This window comes from Macrobrachium nipponense, chromosome 1 (genome assembly GCF_015104395.2).
Source record: "Macrobrachium nipponense isolate FS-2020 chromosome 1, ASM1510439v2, whole genome shotgun sequence".
Taxonomy (NCBI): Eukaryota; Metazoa; Arthropoda; class Malacostraca; order Decapoda; family Palaemonidae; genus Macrobrachium; species Macrobrachium nipponense.
Window position 1 is genome coordinate 180,844,355 of NC_087200.1, and position 16,965 is coordinate 180,861,319.

Genomic DNA, 16,965 nt, shown 5'->3' on the forward strand with positions numbered 1-16,965 from the left:
ATGCTATGTCGCCCTATCTTCGCCCAAGATTCAAACTGGGTTCTCTCCCCAGATGAGGGAGTGTGCAACGTCAATCCAAGAGAGAGGGATTTGGTGGGGGAGGGGGGTGTTGTTCTTGTTTATCTTAAAAGAAATGGAAAATATATATAACCAAAATTAGGATATCCAGGGAACAAGAGATTTATAGCTGAAATGCATATAAACAAAGTATTGTTAAAATGAATAGGAATATCATTCATTACGAGACGAAAACCAGAAAACAAAAGTTACCAGATAGCTCCTTTTTATTTTTCTAGGCATTTCCTTGAAATAATATCAAATATATTTTCCTCCTTTCCTTGGATGTGTAACTAAACTAAATAACATTTGTATTTCATTTATCAACTTTTATCATCATGCTGATATTCAATATATAGAGAAATAATGATGTATCTTGATAAGTATACATATTCTTTTAAATAGAAAATTACCAAGCTTTATTTCACCGTATAATGAATCTCTGCAAATAGATCTGCTATGCGTCTCTTGGATTCATATTTGTGCTTCCACATGCATAGAGCTTAGGTTCAACTGATATTGATTTTGATGCAGTATAATCCCAACTTGGACTTTACCCAGACGTGAGGGATCTACGGAGGTGATCGTGTTCTTTCTGTACATTCGTTGATCTCTCCAACCATTATAAATAAAAATCGTACGATAATCGAGACTTAAAACAGCTGCTTACATATACAGGAGAAAAGACAAGTCCAATCAGCTACTAATTCCTGGCCACTGTCGCATAGCCAAAGCAATTTGGGAAACGCGATCTAGTATCTTCATCTCTGTTATTGTTTACATTTTGTCGTGTGAGAACTGACCCGGCTAGACGAGTTCCTCTTGAACTCTGGAGTGACCTGTTGTTTGTGATTTGCTTTCAAAATTGTCTATAAACAAACAGATTCCTGACAGTGACACTACAAACGACGACTTGCAAGTGTGAAGAGGTCACGATGGTGAACGCAGGACCAAAATAGAAGTAAGTAGGCCTATTGCTCTTTCAGCGGTATTTGAGTTCCCGTTTGTTGAAGTGTTGTAGTCAGTGCAGGGTATCTATACTCTGTTTTTTTCCATCTGTCCATCTGCCTGTGGTGTTTGCGTATGGTAACACTGCGTCCCGGGCTTTAGATAGTTACGCTGTGTGTAAGTTTTAGGTAAATAAAAGGATATCTTGATGTACATTTGCAACTGAAAAGGTTTAATAATTTACTGTATGCGAATTACACTGTTAATATTCGAAATAGGATATTGATATTATTGTTGAATGTAAGCTGAATGTAACTATCTAAAGCCCGGGACACAGTGTTACCAAACGCAAACACCACAAGCTGGTGGACAGATGGAAAAAAACCGAGTATAATTAGTAAAGAGATGCAACTTCGTTGGGATGTGTTTAATGAGCATGAAGTAGTACACTTGCACATAGTATAGGATATGTTTATGTATGGTAACAAGGCTTTTGTGTGTATATTTTTTTTATTATCCTTATTGCCGAGAAAAGTGTGATTCACCAACTTCCGTTGTAAACGTTTTGAATGACATTTTAGCGAGGGTCCCTCGGCATAGCGAATTTTGATTGTTTCCAAATTTGAAATTTTATATATATGTATATATATATAATATATATATATATATATATATATATATATATATATATATATATATATATAAGCAGGTTTTCTGTTTTGAAAAACACCGTGTAGAAGTTGACGAGGTAGTACTTGAGTTAACATAAATTCGATGTGATATACATTCTAATTTGTCATATGTATATTTGTATTTGAAAATCGGAGAGTGGCGATCAGATGATCCGATTTTATTCATAACTAAATCTTCCAGTTACCGTGCCATCCAGAACGATCATTAGCGTCGATGCTCTGATTTTTTTATTTCTTACGTCAACTACAGTTTGCAGTCTGGTAGAAGTACAATAGTATTTGGAAACACAGTAGTAACGTTTCGTTGTATCCTTTCTGATGGATTGAGATGGCCTTGTGCCAGTTCGGGCTGTTGCTGACTAGCTTTTTCTCTGTAGGGGGCTAATGCCGCCAGTACACCTCAAGCGGTGCACTGTAGGCATTACTTAAGGTTCTTTGCAGCGTCCCTTCGGCCTCTAGCTGCAACCCCTTTCGTTCCTTTTACTGTAACTGCGTTTCATATTGTCTTTCGTCCATCTTACTGTCCACCCTCTCCTAACAATTGATCCATAGTGCAAGTGCAAAGTTTTCCACCTTTCAAACTTCTTTTTTTACTGTCAATTTCCGTTTCAGCGCTGAATGACCTCATAGGTCTAAGTGCTTGGCCTTTGGCCTAAATTCTACATTCAATTCAGTTTGATTCAGAAGTGGATTCTGCGCACATCGTTGACTTATAATTCCATATTCCTTGATGTTATCAGGCCCTAGTTAAAGGCATAGTGGAAAGGATCGTAAAACCACGACTACTGTCCTCTGTTTTACGAGAAGTTTAAACATTTTAAATTAGTCTTATCATCTTGTAGAAATGGCACTTTTAAAATTATAACCCTTCTTTCGCCGAATTTAACTGAATTGCATTGCAAAACTACTTCGAAGTGTTTTTACCTTTAAAACCGAGTATCGGGTAACATTGTTATGCTGAACTGGTAAGTAATGAAATGATAACGAAGGCACTAGAATCACTGAAAGATAGACAGTTAAAGGACTAAATGATCGACAGTTGAATCTCTCTCTCTCTCTCTCTCTCTCTCTCTCTCTCTCTCTCTCTCTCTCTCTCTCTCTCTCTCTCTCTCAAGTACCTACCTGTGGAATTACTGATGTACTTGTTAAGTTGCTATGGGTGACCGACCCCATTTCTCTTTCCAGTGAGATTGTTACGGTTGCACTGAAAGACTGCCGAAATTGTTGCTCAGTAATGAATTCCCTAATGGCACAACCTAACTGAAGAAGTTGTGACTTTATCAGTCGGATTACATTCCACAGTGATTGCTTTAAATGTTCCCTAAAGCAAGTGTGTCTTCTCTTAGGCTACCAAACCTAATCTTGCAAATTGCACGTTATAACGTTGTCGATAGTCCTTCCCATCTTTATTGTTGTGAATGTACATTCTTTAATCTGAAACCAGCGCCGCTTAGCCTTGAACAGAATCACTTATTCTGGAGTTCCGACCCTTGGAAAAACCCCCTCTCATAAAGACTAATCTTAACTAATGGTACTGACAATTTAGGTGACTGGCAGGAATCGTTAATCGTCTCCTTGATTCCCGCCATTATCCCATTATTAACACTTATATAATTTTATTGACTACATGGCTGGATTTCCTTGTATTCGAGTAACTCGTAAGAACAAGAATGAGAGTGATGCGTGCCAATGATACCAGTATGTTTTTTATGGTAACAATGAGTTAAAGAAAACGTTATGTTAAGATAAACTAAAGTAGACCATCACTTTCTCTGTGTGTGTGTCATGGAAGTTTTCTTACCTGAGATTTTACTTAAGGATGAAAATTATTCCACAGATTACTCCAAATTTGATTGAAGACGTGAATATGATGGACACGGGGTAACAGAGTAAAATAACATTATATGTTATTTTAATTACATCTACCTGTCGGCGTTTAGTACCTAATAGCACCTCGGAGTAGGTGACGCGTAGATAACAAGCCAGTAGCACCAAAGGACGTCTCCTTTCATGGACGACCAGTGATTTGCCGATCGCTGATCGTAAATTTCATGGGTTAGGACAGTCACTGAAGTCCCAGAGGGTTGTGGCGGGATCACAAGCTATATATATATATAAAAAAAAAAAGTGGCAAAACCCTCCCCACATTAACCTAAATCGATCCAGCTGCCAAACCCACCCTCAGTCACACTTTCTTCTTTACACAACAAAATACACACACACACACACACACATACTTACCAACACTCCAGATACTCCGGGCTTTGCTGTGCTGTCTGCCGTCGAGGTCGTAGAGATACCAACCACAACCCACAACCTAAACAACACAACAACAAAAAAGGAACACAACAACAAAACAGGAACACAACCACAACCCAACAACAATACCCAAAGACCACAACCCCACAACTCAACAACAAACAAGGAACACAACCACAACCCAACAACACAGCAAACAACCAAGGAACACAACCACACCTCACACATAACAACAAAAACTCAACAACACAACAAAAGACCAATGCACAACCAATTACCAACACAAAAAAACAACAACACAAAAAAGCAACACACACACACACACACACACACCCACTGACAACACCAACAAAAACCCTCAACAACCCACATATAATCCAAGAGGAACTCACATACAACCCAACAAAAACCTCACAGCACAACAACTCCTAAGCAACCAATATCAAATAACAAAACAAAACACAAAGCTCAACCAATTTCCAAGGCCTTTAATTGACTCCTCCAACACTGCTATCACCAGCTCTCACCAAAGACTCCCTGAAAACCAGCCAAAAACAAACAGAACTCTGATCTCTACCAGCAACCAAACCCAGCCAGAACTCACACAGCCTATACAGTCGTTAACTATCCACCACCAATTCTCTCTCTCTCTCTCTCTCTCTCTCCTCTCTCTCACAACACACACACAGACGTTGTCAAATGGAACTCCATAACTCCTCCATAGGGTTTCATGGATAATTAGTGTTTTGGTCTACTTATATTTGTTTATTGTTTCCCTTTTGAGGCTTCCAAATACCCATTTTCCCATGCGTATTTGTTATCAGATTATTCATTTAGTCTTGAGCACGGACTCGGCTAGTCATATCATAACCAGCTTACGCGTTGTTAACCGAGAGGTTTTATAGCTTCTGGTAAATGCTGAAGTTTCAAAAGTTGAGAGACCATTTGAAAGACAACGTAGTACACTTAAGTTTATGCAATGAAAGTATTTGAATAACAGAACAGTTTTGAGGGCACAGAAGCTTAGGTCTACTGTCAAATATGAGAAGTATTTATTATCCCACAAAGTAGGGTATTTAGACTGAAGAGCATCAGCGTAATTTGTACAGAATGTGACTGTTGCTTCATGGTTGCGTTGGTTGACTTTCCGCTTAAGAAACCAACTGGGTCAAGGTTGAAGACCTTTATAGTAAAAACATACCATTCAAGCTCCTCCCCCCACCCCCCACCCCCGGCGCGCGCATATATAAATAAATGTGTGTATATATGTATATATATATAAATATAAATATATATATATATATATATATGTTATATTTATATATATATAAATATATCAACAGAGAGAGAGTCGAGAGAGAAAATCGTCATCTACGTGAAATTATATTCATACCTCATCAACTCCTTCAAGTAAGTTGTGAACTGAGAGAGAGAGAGAGAGAGAGAGAGAGAGAGAGAGCGCCTTAGTTCATTCTCAAGCACCAAACACTGGAAGAATCCCGAGCCGTCGGAAAGTTGTCGATGCTGTCACTAACTCTAGCGTATGCATCTCTGCGTTGTCAGTTTTTCGTTCATTTATCACCGCTGACGCTGTGGCTTTTTTTTGTACGTTGGTTGATTCGTGATTCCTCCCTTAACACTTGACTGCTCTAGAGCGATGGCGCATTTTGTAATTCCTTTTCATTCATAAAAAGCTGATTTACTACTTTTGACTAGACCCATTGTAAGTATGGCGTGTTATCTTGAGCAACTTTCAGTGATCGAAAAAAACTTTCAGTCATAAGAAAAAAGTACAAATTTACAGTCATAAATCTGTAGGTATTTCGCAAATCGAAACTTTTTAAACTTCGTGTTTCCCTGTTACGTTCCTCGCTTTTTTTTTTTTTTTTTTTTTTTTTTTTACTAAACTGGTTGAAGACTAGAGATGAAAACTTTTCATACGACGATATAACTCGAAAGAACTGTTGGTGCGAGTACAATCACACTGACGCAGATGTATTCACTTGTGTTGCTAATTGCAAAGGCTAATCCTTTTATTTAAATACATCGCATAATTTCCCACAAGTCATTTAAAACTTTGTTAGATGTCTGACATTATTGGTCTCTCTATAGACACCGTTCTTACTATGTACCGTGGATATATGCTCATAGCCCAAGTAGAATACTTTGCATGAGATGGTAAATATTATGATTATCGACGGCAGATTATACAGTTCAGGTCATAAAAGGATAATAATAATATAATAATAATAATAATAATAATAATAATAATAATAATAATAAAAATAATAATAATACTAATAATATAGTTTATATTCTTCAAACCTGCACACAGCTAGCGCCACTGGGATTCTACAAATCCTCTTTTTGCGTCGATATGTAAGAGTGACCTGAGCACGTTATATTTAGGCAATTGCGGTAAAAGTTGAAAGTATGGGTTTCTGCAAATGACGCGATAAGAAAAAGGAACCGGTACTGTCTTTTTGTCCGTCAGTCGAATAGATCGCTTGGACTGTTGTTATTGTGTATAGATAGATTGACCAGTGTAATGGGTTAATTTGTATGTAGTATATGTAGACTCTCCCTCATACATAATACATGTTAAGAGAGCAATTATTAAATTTAGGTAGCAGTTGATATATGAAAGTTCTGATTTTAGTTATGTGCATACTCGTGATTGTAAGTTTCTAAATATCAACATGTTTTTTTTAGACTTTTTTTAAGATGAAAGAAATCTTGAATATTTGTTTCAAACTACATATATAATTTCTATGAATTTGACCAGAGGGTAATCTAGTGTTGCCCAAAGCATTTGCGTTCACATTATTCATAACAATCGACCATGTATCAGTTTTCTGCACTTATATTCACTGAATCCTGTTTGGTTGGAATATCGATGATATGAGAGAAATATTGGAAGAGGGAGAATTTGTTCGTAAGCAGTGTGAAATTTTGAATAAATTTTAAAAGTGTTTTATAAGCTGCGCATTCCACCTTTCACCTCCGGTGAGATTCCTCGACGTCTTGTAAAGTCGATTCCATATTAGGGATGACATTACATTTCAAAGTAACTCGACTTTTTTTAACCCCCGCTAGCGACAGAAAGCCACGAGAAAATATTGCTCGAAATATATGACTTTCTTTTGCGTGCCAGATTATGTTGCAGCATCATCTGTGAAGTTATCGTCTTATCTTGAAAATTCTGTAACTTATTAAAGACATTTAATAAGGTTGTTGTTGTGGTGCTTAAGCTTTGATTTTTGCTGTGTCCTAGGTTTTCCCTCTGTTCGACTTGTTGATGATTAAGCTTCGAGTATCAGCCGCCAGCGGTCAATGTTCCCACAAGTGATAGAGTGATCAGCATTGAATGTTCGAGCACGAGACTAAAAGCCTTCTCTCTCTCTCTCTCTCTCTCTCTCTCTCTCTCTCTCTCTCTCTCTCTCTCTCTCTGAATACCCATCCGTTTCAGTGAGCCCTGTAAAGCTTGCATTACGTTGCTCAAATCTTTACAGGGCTCACTGAAACGGATGGGTATTGAGAGAGAGAGAGAGAGAAATTGAAATAATAGAAATAATAAATAAAGGGTTTGATAATCAAAACCTTTAGTTATTATTTCTGTTATGTTATTTCCATTTCTCTCTCTGTCTCTCTCTCTCTCTCTCTCTCTCTCTCTCTCTCTCTCTCTCTCTCTCTCTCTCTCTCTCTCTCTCTCTCTCTCCGAATAGCCATCCGTTTCAGAGAGCCCTGTAAAGCTTGCATTACGTTGCTCAAATAATCAAACCCTTGATTTATTATTTCTATTATTTCAATAACGTAATGGCCTTCTAAATTTCCATTTATAATCGCTGATGCAATTATTCCTTTGGCCTCAGTTCATTGCTACTCAGACAACAGGATCCGGGTTAGGAGCATGCTACGATTGGCGAAGGACTCCTTTTTTTGAAGAAGGCGATGATGCAGAGGTCTCGGTGATATTTTTTTTTTTTTTTTTTTAATGGGGATGGTGGGGAGTGGGTAGGGGTTGAGAGGGTTGGATTTCGGAGCAAAGGGATAAGAAGAAGGGAGTAATGATATTAGAAAAATGCTGGGTTTGGGGCTTTCCTTCTCTGTTTTATTTTATTTTTTTTTTTTTTTTATGACCTAGGTTTTTGTGCGCAATTCTTTGTCGGTGTTTTATTTTTATGCCGTACATGTTGTTAGTTTTTTTGTCGCTCTCTTACTCATGACTCAGGAATCATTTCTATTGCTTATTATTATGTCATTTCATAACCATACCCAGTAATCATCTGTCTCAGACTAGCTTTTCGTGACTTGTTTATTTTCGTCTATTTCCTTTAAAAAAAAAAGATTTTTAATTGAAATATGGCAAAAGCAATTTTTTCATGTCCTTTGTTAACGTTTTTCTCGTGCCTATGCGCCCCCCACCTTGGGTACCTCAAAAAGCTGAAATGCCCGGTTTTTTTTCCCCTCCCCCCACCTGTAATCACGTCTTTTTTCCCCGCTTGGCTTAACAAAAAAAAAAAGGAAAAAAAAGAGAGAGAGATAGAGGAAAAAAAGCAGGTCCGACATGGTACGATAGGTTGAAGGTGACCCCTTATGGATAGTTTTTATATATTTTTTTTTCGCGTCTTTTCCCTCGTTAAAGAGTCGTTGGTCTTCAGGTAGGGCAAAGAGAGGACGGCTGTTTTTCTCCTTATCTTAGGATGTTGTTTTTATTTACTCATTTTTGTTTACAGGTAAGAAGTAAGTAAATAGAAAGTAATATTGTTGAAAATGGCTGTTTTTTATTTTATATTTTTATTGATTTATTTATTTTTTTTATAGGAAAAACAATACTTGTTGCCATTAAATGTTGTTATCTTCTAAATGACTGAGCAAGGATACGTCCATGGCAGTAAGAATATATAATATATATATATATATATATATATATATATATATATATATATATCATATATATATATATATATAATATATATATATATATATATATATATGTAAAGTTAACTGCCATGGCCACTTTATCGTTTTATGCATAAGAATCATCAACAGTAAATGGTCCCCCTACCATTTACTGCGCCATGAAAGAAGATAAAACTGGTCATAATATTGTATTTAATTCAGTAATTTCATAAAATTGCCTTATTCAGTCTTTCGTAGCACCATCTTTTTACATGGTAATTTACCGACTTGAAAGATACTGGTGTCTCTAAGATGAGCTAAGGGAACATCGTTTAATAAATAAGAAAAAGCAAACTATTAATTTACCTGTGGAAGCATCTCAGCGCATCACCCATTTTTGCACCTGTCCGTTTTTATATAGCGTACAACCCAAGCCTCCGAAAATAACAGTTCAGTCTTTCGGTGGTCTCGGTATAATGCTGACGAACCACGGCCCATGAAACTTTAACCGTTGGTGGCCTGTCCTGTATCATTGCCAGAGAAATAGGATAAAAACTACTGATGCTAGAGGGTTGCAGTTTGGTACGTTCGATGAATGTAGGGTTGATGATCAACATACCAGTTTGCAGCCCTATGGCCTCAGTAGTTTTTAAGATCGGAGGCTGAAAGGAAAAAAGTGCGAAGAGAAAAAAGTGCAGACGGACAGCCAAAGCCATCTAAAACTAACTTTAACTCGTAATAAAATTAGCGACAACAGAAACCAATCCGAGGCGTCGCGTCGGGAGGGATGTCTATGGCTTCGCCGAGTCGCGCAGCTTGGTGGCTCGACAATAGTCTTCATGCATAAGCTTCTTTAGTTGATCTCAAAAGGTACGAATGTGTTTACGAAAGTGTTTACGTGTCGTGAACCTCCTTTTTAATGTCTTTTGGGTGTGCGAAGACAATACAGTTAATGGTGAGGGTGGGTCTGTCTGAATTCGACAGATGTGACGTAAGTATGAGCTGGAATAGGCTTATTCACCTCTCCATGGTCAGGTGGATAACGTTACCTCGTTCTGATAATCCGGATGCCGGTTCGAGTCTTGCTCGCCCGTCAGAATTGCTCAGTTTGACGATTTGTTGAATATAAATCCATGACTAATTTTTATTTTTTATTTTTTAAAGATGCGAAACTATATTTAAACAAAAGTGATTAGTTTGCAAGATAAATATTAAGTATAGTCAGCATCATTAGTCAAATGGAGCTTTGTTACATTAACGATTGAGAGATAGGATCATAGAACGCCATAACTAGAATGTATGGGTAACATCAGGAAACATTTCGCGCTTTAGTGTACATAAGAGATGTTTTCATAACTAATAAAACAATATTTAGTGAATTAACAATAATAATCTTCAACTGGAGAATTTCTGACAAGGTCATCTTCAGTACGATCCCTTTAAATGCCAGGTGATGTGTTTCACGGGATCTAATCAGAGAATTAGTCCCAATTTTTGTTGTTGAAACTTTAAGCGTAATAATTTTCAAGTAAGCATTGAGGAAGAACTGGATTTCTCTGTTACAAGCACAATAATACGCTAACAAGTCTCTCTCTCTCTCTCTCAGAAGAAGAAGAAGAAGAAACCTGAGGTGTTTTCCTATATAGGTTATAGACATCGATGTTTCACCGCATAATTCTTGTATGGCCACATTCTCTGTTTTATGGCGTGTAGATAGTTTTTCTGTACTAACTGTGCTTTTACTTCTATAGTTTTATGGCATCGTTTCCCTGGAATTCTTCATTTTGGCCACGTATTTTACTTGGTTGATCTGAGCAGTGTTCATATAAATATTCTTAGAAACATTTCTTGTGATATTGGTGTTCATTTTACCAAGGGACCATGATTAAGAAAAGTTGTTTATTTTAGGATTCTGTAACTTTATTTTTTTAAGTAAAATCAGCGCTTGAAACTCATATAAACATTATAATAGGCAGTTCTTGCAACAATGACGTTCGAATTACTAGAGAATAACCAAGAGAGGGTTGTTAGCCCCTGTGTCTCTTTTAATTTGTTTTTTAACTAAACTGACGAAGACCTAGGTCTTACCTTCGGTAATTTTAGCATATACTCTACCGGCCGCCCCCTGCCTCCTCTCTCTCTCTCTCTCTCTCTCTCTCTCTCTCTCTCTCTCTCTCTCTCTCTCTCTCTCTGGGTATTATTTCACTCTGTAAAGCAGTGAAATCAGGGAATTTGAAAACACAAGCAAATACAGTGCTCAGTGACGCAGACCATCAGGAATCTTCGATATTCATCAGGTTTGTGGTTGTACGGATTCGCACTGAGCACTCGAGGAGAGTAACGTCCTGCAAATGCTGCGGAAACCAGAGAAATAAAACTTTACCAGAAGTGGAACATCAGTTTTGTCCTTTCATTTGCATGTTGTGAGGTTTCCCTTCTCTTTATTCGGATGTCCTCTTTTCGCTTTTTGAAGGCCTTATTTTTTTTGACTTGTTAATTGTGAGTATGTGCGTGTTTGGTGATAATAATGATAATTTAATAATATAATAATGGAAAAAGAAATTCACATCTCTTGAGAAAGGGCCTGAAAGTAATCGAGTGTTGAGTAAAATAATATGTAAATACTTGCAAGTTAACAAGTTATACTCAGTAATTTTGTGGGTTTCTTTTTCCATCTTCAGAAGAAAACTGAAAGAAGTCTATGTTTGGTTCAATAATAATAATAATAATAATAATAATAATAGTAATATAAAGAAGAGAGTAAACCCTCTCTTAAACAAGTCCCCATGAATAGCATTGGTGCATGATTTTAGTTAATCTTACATTGAGTCTTCTCAGCCTCCCTTATTATTTTTATTTTCTCTTCCACGTCAATATTGGACAATAATTTGCCAATGTTCGATGAAGAGGAAAGAATCATAAGGAAGACTGAGAATACTCGATCAAAAATTATCATGAATTGTGCAGCCACCCTGCTTAACATAATAATAATAATAATAATAATAATAATAATAATAATAATAATAATAATAATAATAATAATAATAATAATAATAATAATAATAGAATGCTATTAGAATGCCTGAAAATATATGGGGCAGAGGAAAACACCATCAGCTTCCTCAAAAATATAATGCGCAACTGGAATACAATACTTACAAGCTCTGGAATAAGACTAGCAGAGGTTAATATTAGGAGAGGGATCTTCCAGGGCGACTCATTGTCCCCACTACTCATCGTAGTAGCCATGATTCCCATGACAAAAGTACTACAGAAGATGGATGCCGGGTACCAACTCAAGAAAAGAGGCAACAGAATCAACCATCTGATGTTCATGGACGACATCAAGCTGTATGGTAAGAGCATCAAGGAAATAGATACCCTAATCCAGACTGTAAGGATTGCATCTGGGGACATCAGGATGGAGTTTGGAATAGAAAAATGCGCCTTAGTCAACATAAAAAAGGCAAAGTAACGAGAACTGAAGGGATAAAGCTATCAGATGGGAGCAACATCAAACACATAGATGAGACAGGATACAAATACCTGGGAATAATGGAAGGAGGGGATATAAAACACCAAGAAATGAAGGACACGATCAGGAAAGAATATATGCAGAGACTCAAGGCGATAATCAAGTCAAAACTCAACGCCAGAAATATGATAAAAGCCATAAACACAAGGGCAGTGCCAGTAATCAGATACAGCGCAGGAATAGTGGAATGGACGAGGGCAGAACTCCGCAGCATAGATCAGAAAACCAGGAAACATTTGACAATACACAAAGCACTACACCCAAGAGCAAATACGGACAGACTATACATAACACGAAAGGAAGGAGGGAGAGGACTACTAAGTATAGAGGACTGCGTCAACATCGAGAACAGAGCACTGGGGCAATATCTGAAAACCAGTGAAGACGAGTGGCTAAAGAGTGCATGGGAAGAAGGACTAATAAAAGTAGACGAAGACCCAGAAATATACAGAGACAGGACAATGACAATGACAAACAGAAAAGAGGACTGGCACAACAAACCAATGCACGGACAATACATGAGACAGATTAAAGAACTAGCCAGCGATGACACATGGCAATGGCTACAGAGGGGAGAGCTAAAGAAGGAAACTGAAGGAATGATAACAGCGGCACAAGATCAGGCCCTAAGAACCAGATATGTTCAAAGAACGATAGACGGAAATAACATCACTCCCATATGTAGGAAGTGCAATACGAAAATGAAACCATAAACCACATAGCAAGCGAATGCCCGGCACTTGCACAGAACCAGTACAAAAAGAGGCATGATTCAGTGGCAAAAGCCCTCCACTGGAGCCTGTGCAAGAAACATCAGCTACCTTGCAGTAATAAGTGGTACGAGCACCAACCTGAGGGAGTGATAGAAAACGGTCAGGTAAAGATCCTCTGGGACTATGGTATCAGAACAGATAGGGTGATACGTGCAAATAGACCAGACGTGACGTTGATTGACAAAGTCAAGAAGAAAGTATCACTCATTGATGTCGCAATACCATGGGACACAAGAGTTGGAAGAGAAAGAGAGGGAAAAAATGGACAAGTATCAAGATCTGAAAATAGAAATAAGAAGGATAAGGGATATGCCAGTGGAAATTGTACCCATAATCATAGGAGCACGATCCCAAGATCCCTGAAAAGGAATCTAGAAAAACTAGAGGCTGAAGTAGCTCCAGGACTGATGCAGAAGAGTGTGATCCTAGAAACGGCACACATAGTAAGAAAGGTGATGGACTCCTAAGGAGGCAGGATGCAACCCGGAACCCCACACTATAAATACCACCCAGTCGAATTGGAGGACTGTGATAGAGCAAAAAAAAAAAAAAAAATAAATTATAATAATAATAATGAAAGTGTACTTAGGAAGCAGACCCTCTCTCAAGTATATTTTATTAAAAGTAATGGCTACTTCAGCAGTATTACACTTGTAGAGATTCTTCTCTATTTTCCGAATAGCGGCTGTTTCCGTGCTATTCGGAAAATAGAGAAGAATCTCTACTAGTGTAATGCTGCTGACGTAGTCATTACTTTCAATAAAATAATAATAATAACAAACTCTACTCATGGATGAAAATTAGAACTAGTAACAGGAACCGACCTTAATTCCTCACTTTCACATTATCATTTTTATTATTCAGTTATTCATTCCACAACCTCTCAACCGTGGCTTTTAATACGGTACCTCCAAACGGTATACGGTATCTCTGGGTACCAGAACCGTCATAAACGGACAACACAGAGCCAGTAAAATCGACCGCATATATTATGTATATAAAAGAACCCGATCCACGAAGCACGTTCTGAGCACCATTATCTTTAGTGTTTATGGAAAAACAAACTAAACGCGACCGAAACAGGTATTTTTCGACGTTCGATTCGGGTTTTTTTTTTTTTTTTTTTTTCATTTACGCGGTTTGGCGCTTTGATTTTTTTTACATATATAAATGTCAAGCTTTTTTTATGTTTTTTTATTTTACTTTCTTGTAAACTTTGACTGGTGGGATCAATGTTCTATGATATATAGGGTGATATATAGATACAGTAGTCGGGCGTACTATACGCTGTTTGTACAGGCAAAGTCTAAATTCATATCCTCTGTAATTTCAAAGGATTGCAATGGTATATATATATATATATATATATATATATATATATATATATATATATATATATATATATATATATATATATATATATATATATATATGGGATACAATCCACAATAAAGTAAAATCCTCTTGTATTTTAAAATATATATTTCTTGTACAAGAGGATTTTACTTCATTGTGGATTGTATCCCCATTTACTTAGTGGTACGACATAGTACCTGGCTTCTGCATATATATATATATATATATATATATATATATATATATATATATATATATATATATACACATATATTATATAGGTGGTATACATATATTTATATTATATACATTCCGCAAAGAATTTCGGTTATTAATTATATAATTGAGTTACTATGCTCCCGAAAATATTAAGTGAGATGGAATAAAATTACATGTTATTTCATTGTACAAGAATATTTAATATTACAAAGTGAATAAGTAAATATTGCATTTCAATGCCTTTCCTGTTATGATCAGTATTTCTATCTTTTTTTTTTTTTAATAAGGGTATAAATATTGAGTTCTTCAAATAATGAAGACACAATGTTCCAAAATTTTGTAAAAAAAAAAAAAATAATAAATTACATTCGGTTCATCTTTACATTATACACTCCTGCTGATCTAAGCAGTAGATTATGCACCTGAGGTTATATGACTGCGGTGGGTAGCAGCGTGTGCGTCCATGTTTGTACGAGTATGTCTGTATGTTTGCGTGTGAACGCTTTCGTGACTTGTTTTGTAATAACCTGATTTTTAAAATAACCTGATTTTTAAAAGATAACCTGATTTAAAAGAAAAACCCTGAATTTTTAAAAACTAACCTGATTTAAAAATAACCTGATTTTTTTAAATGACCGAAACTGCATTTCAAGAGGAGTCTTTACCTGTTTAATGATAATCCATTTGGTTTGGGCATTTTACGGCCAATACAGGTATTACCTGTCATTGCAATTGGTGGTTTGACTCCTTCTTTTGTTTCTAAGGTCAAATGGAGAGACCGGCTCGACATGTGTGATGACCTAAGAAGTGGCTTTGTAAATAGAATAGGTTTTACTATTATCATTATTATTCCATTATCTTTATTATTACAAATGTAATCTACTTGTTTTCCCTCGACAATAATAATAATAATAATAATAATAATAATAATAATAATAATAATAATAATAATAATTAATGAGAATTTATTATACTATGAACGGATTATTTCCCATCCCTGTTTTGTTTACATTATAAATAACAGTAGCGACAGTAACAAATGTAATTTTAAATGTAATAATGATAATAGGAGTTATTATTATTATTATTATTATTTTGGAAGAAGACCCTCTTTTAAACAGATTCTTTTGAATAAAATATCAGAATTCAGCGAATTAATTTTATATATTTTCTATTTTTCTTATTACTCGCTTTTCTGGCACAGCGAAATTTCTCAATTATTGGCCATTATTCATAATGGGAGAAATCTGAATAACACTGAAAGTGGTATTTTATTTAGAACAGGATTTTTATTAGTCAGTACTGGTATTATCAGTATACTGGTGTATGGAAAGGCGTTATTATTGTTGTTGTTGTATTAACAACAACAGCAAAAACCCCGGGGAAAGTGACAAAATTGATAACTATTCCCATAAACAAGATCAATTTATATAAATACCTTAATGTTGTGTTTATTCCTTTTTTTTCTGCAACAGTTATGTGGGAAGGTTATTCCTATATCTAGTTTCCATTCCTTCCTGGTCTCTTTGAAGGTATGAGGCCCAGTTCTCCTCTTTGTATCTCCTCTTTGTAAGTGGGGTTTGCGTTTCTCACTGATGATATCTGCATTTGCATACCTAATTACACTTTTCACTTTTCGAAAGAAGGATTTACGTATTCGACTTTCTATACTCTTACATGTTTTTTTTTTTTTACTTTTTATTAGATATTCTAACTGTTCAATTAGTAAGCATATAAAGCTTGACATGTATTAGAAAATGGTAGATACATTTTTAATTAATGACTTGCTAGTTAATTAAGGTAGGTTGGAAAAGATTGATACGAGAAACAAGAATTCTCTCACAATCCTCTATGGATTATAGACCATACGTCACCAGTCAGTTAAATACTTTTTAAATTCAAGATATTCACAATTAACATGTGCCATTCAACCTGTCAAAAATAAAAATTTAAAAGTAAGGGGGATTACTTTAGCTGGTAATTAACCTTAGGACTAGCCAACATAATCACAGGTTTCAGCTGTTGACCTTGAACCTAGCATCTGTGATCCTTGTAGTACAAGTCCTAAGGCATCCCTTGTGAATAAAGGGTCATTTAAGTCAGTGTAGCGTCACTGATCTCATATGATGCAGCTCCTTAACCATTCTAAGGCAGCACGAGCTCATCCTGTTTTTCATATCTTGTGGAAGCAACTAAAGACATATTTAATAACGACTCTTTGGAA

The 16,965-nt window shown here is 36.2% G+C and overlaps 1 protein-coding gene across 2 annotated transcripts in view; it reads left to right on the plus strand.

The window, feature by feature from the left end:
* Window positions 1-861: 861 nt before the first annotated feature.
* The window catches only part of LOC135219885 (very long chain fatty acid elongase 7-like), a 185,431-nt gene continuing 169,327 nt past the window's right edge, over window positions 862-16,965 (plus strand). The window contains exon 1 of one of the 2 annotated variants that reach the window (XM_064257034.1): window positions 862-1,018. The gene's annotated coding sequence lies outside the window, so the exon portion shown is untranslated. Of the gene's footprint in view, window positions 1,019-9,709; window positions 9,729-16,965 lie in introns of those variants that run through there. The other variant, XM_064257036.1, reaches the window with a different exon arrangement.